This window comes from Seriola lalandi, unplaced genomic scaffold, assembly GCF_002814215.2.
Source record: "Seriola lalandi dorsalis isolate HSWRI2012SDOR001 ecotype SW California unplaced genomic scaffold, Sedor1 jcf7180002054565, whole genome shotgun sequence".
NCBI classification, from domain to species: Eukaryota; Metazoa; Chordata; class Actinopteri; order Carangiformes; family Carangidae; genus Seriola; species Seriola lalandi.
The window spans coordinates 48,390-51,732 of NW_019525118.1; the positions used below are offsets into that span (position 1 = coordinate 48,390).

General features: G+C 46.7%; 1 long non-coding RNA gene across 1 annotated transcript in view; it reads left to right on the plus strand.

The window, feature by feature from the left end:
* The window catches only part of LOC147818544 (uncharacterized), a 10,538-nt gene extending 9,080 nt beyond the window's left edge, over positions 1-1,458 (plus strand). The window contains exon 3 of the long non-coding RNA XR_015437875.1: positions 470-1,458. This is a non-coding gene — a long non-coding RNA (uncharacterized LOC147818544). The remainder of the gene's footprint in view (positions 1-469) is intronic.
* Positions 1,459-3,343: the final 1,885 nt, after the last annotated feature.

A 3,343-nucleotide genomic window follows, 5' to 3' on the forward strand; every position in this document is an offset into this window, starting at 1 on the left:
CCTCCCTCTCTTCTCCTCTCTCCTCCTCTCCTCCCTCTCTTCTCCTCTCCTCTCCTCCCTCTCTTCTCCTCTCTTCTCCTCTCCTCTCCTCCCTCTCTTCTCCTCTCCTCTCCTCCCTCTCTTCTCCTCTCCTCTTCTCCTCTCTTCTCCCCTCTTCTCTCCTCCTCTCCTCTCCTCCTCTCTTCTCCTCTCCTCCTCTCCCTCTCTCCTCCCCTCTTCTCCTTCCTCTCCTCTCCTCTCCTCCTCTCCTCTCCTCTCCTCCTCTCCTCTCCTCCTCTCTTCTCCTCTCTTCTCCTCTCTTCTCCTCTTCTCCTCTCCTCTCCTCCTCTCTTCTCCTCTCTTCTCCTCTCCTCTCCTCCTCTCTTCTCCTCTCTTCTCCTCTCCTCTTCTCCTCTCTTCTCCTCTCCTCTCCTCCTCTCTTCTCCTCTCTTCTCCTCTCCTCTTCTCCTCTCTTCTCCTCTCCTCTCAGGACATCCTGTTTCTGGCCTCCACCATCAGACTGTTTCCTGCGACAGGAAACTTGTTCCCAGATGCAGGAGAGGAGGCGATGGAGGAGGAGAAGAGGAGGTGAGGGAGGAGGGGAGGAGGAGAGTCTGCAGAAATGTTTAAGGAAAGGAAAGAAGGGTGGTGACGTGAAGGAGGTGGACAAAGAGGAGGAGGAGGAGGGAGGTCAGAGGTCGACACGTAAACAAACAAATCAGCAGTTCAGTGGGACAATAGAAGTGGAGGTGAACGGGTTCAGCTCGGTCACTGATTGGACGTCAACAGACGCGTGTCATCATCTGTTGTCATGTGGGATCAACCAATGAGGCGACGGCTCTACTTATTTTTGTCCATTAACTTTTGTCATTTATTCTGATGTTTATTTATTAATACAAACTTTTCAGGGTAACGGTAAAAAATCTGATTCTGAAACAAACTGAAACTTTGTGGAGGCGTTCGTGGTCCCCAGAGGATCAACGCTTTCACCGTCCTCTGATCAATGGATTCTCATAAATTTGGATCCATATTTTCATGATGTTTCCAGCTGCTGGCTGTAATTAATATCTCAACATCTCCCAAAGGTTTGGATTCCTGAAGACTGTCGGACGAGTTGCACCGGTCCCTGAACGCATCACCATCAGCAAGTCAAAGTCTGCAGCCTCACAAACACATGCGCTGCAAAAACACACTTGTGCCTGAAAGCTTAAAACTTCAAAAGACACAACTGGGCAACAACAAGTCCCAGCCGGGGTCATCACTTTTTAGTGTCCCCTGGAAACACTTCCTGTTGTGTTAATGAGCCGAAGATGTTTTCTTCAGTTACAGTGCGTTGAGCTTCAGGGACGCCGACGCACCGACTCCAAACCACACAGTGAAGTTCCTGAGCAGACACAGGTTCGATCCCCGGGTCGTGTCCCTGCAGCCTGCGCTCACTTCACTGACTGTTTGTTCAGCAGTAAACATGTTGGCAGAGCAGTTCACTGACTTTTAAAGACTCAACTTATTCTTTACTGTGTTTTTATTTTTGGTTTCTACTGAAGATGTAAATCTTTACACCACCATTCATTTTTATTTCATAACAGCTGCTGCAGTTTTTATGAAACGCTTCTGTTTCAGCGGCAGATGAATCCTGTGTGTGTGTGTGTGTGTGTGTGTGTGTGTGTGTGTGTGTGTGTGTGTGAGATAAATCAGCATGCTGGTTATCAGACGTGCTTGAGGAGAGACGGGTGAGGTGCAGCACTCACAGGTTACACTGTGAAGAAATATTTACCTGAATCACCACAGCTGTTACAGATGTTCTTCAACCAGTCGTTTGGTTTTTATTCCTTCCTGTCGAAAACTGTCCAATCAGAGACTCTGTGACGTCTCATCCAGATGTTTCCAGCTGCTGAAGAAAAAAAAATCCATATAATATTTTCTCAAACTGAAAATGAATGAAAGCAACTGACAGTGAAAGAGTTAAAGTTTAAAAGTAAGTGTGTCACCACGGGGTCACCATCAGTATGGAAGGGCTTGACCACACACACACACACACACACACACACACACACACACACACACATCGTGCATCCTCTCACTGGAGAGTGTGGTATTTGTCTCCTTCCACTCTGATCCTTATCTGGCAACATGTGGGTCAGCAGATCAGCTACATCCTGCTTTTAACACACACACACAAACACAGACACACAGACACAGACACACACACACACACACACACACACACACACACACACAGTTTTGTTGGTTGAGGGGGTTTTTAGCTGCTTTCAGGCTTCAGGCCAAACAAAAGGTGAATGTTCTGTCAACTGCTCCACTAATGGCTGCTAATGGGGTCACCTATAATCTCACACACACACACACACACACACACACACACACTCACTCACCTTGATAATAGTTGATAACTAGTTGATAACTAGCGGTATCATAGGATTACGTCAATCTTGGATGTAAAAACAAACAAAAAAAAAACCCCAGAACCAACCTCAAAATTAACAGAACGTCAGCCTCTACATGACTCTTTTGTGTGTGTGTGTGTGTGTGTGTGTGTGTGTGTGTGTGTGTGTGTGTGTGTGTGTGTGTGTGTGTGTGGCAACATCTGGAGCTCAGGACTGCAATGGATGACAAGTTTACCATTTCCCCTCCAACCATTTTGGAGTGGAACCAAAAGCGGCGTGGCCGGACACCATCTGGAGCCTTTGGATGGACAGAACTTGAACTCAAACACATGTGTGTGTGTGTGTGTGTGTGTGTGTGTGAGAGTGAGTGTGTGAGTGTGTGAGTGTGTGAGTGTGTGAGTGTGTGTGTGTGTGTGTGTGTGTGTGTGTGTGTGTGTGAGATAAATCAGCATGCTGGTTATCAGACGTGCTTGAGGAGAGACGGGTGAGGTGCAGCACTCACAGGTTACACTGTGAAGAAATATTTACCTGAATCACCACAGCTGTTACAGATGTTCTTCAACCAGTCGTTTGGTTTATATTCCTTCCTGTCGAAAACTGTCCAATCAGAGACTCTGTGACGTCTCATCCAGATGTTTCCAGCTGCTGAAGAAAAAAAAAATCCATATAATATTTTCTCAAACTGAAAATGAATGAAAGCAACTGACAGTGAAAGAGTTAAAGTTTAAAAGTAAGTGTGTCACCACAGGGTCACCATCAGTATGGAAGGGCTTGACCACACACACACACACACACAGGTGGTAAATTAATTGGAAGCAGACGTGTGCATGTGTGTGTCTGCAAAAGCATTTTCCTTCTACAACTTACACACACACACACACACACACACACACACACACACACACACACACACACACAGAGTGCCAGTTGATTGGCCGCAGACAGGAGGTTGATGGTGTTTG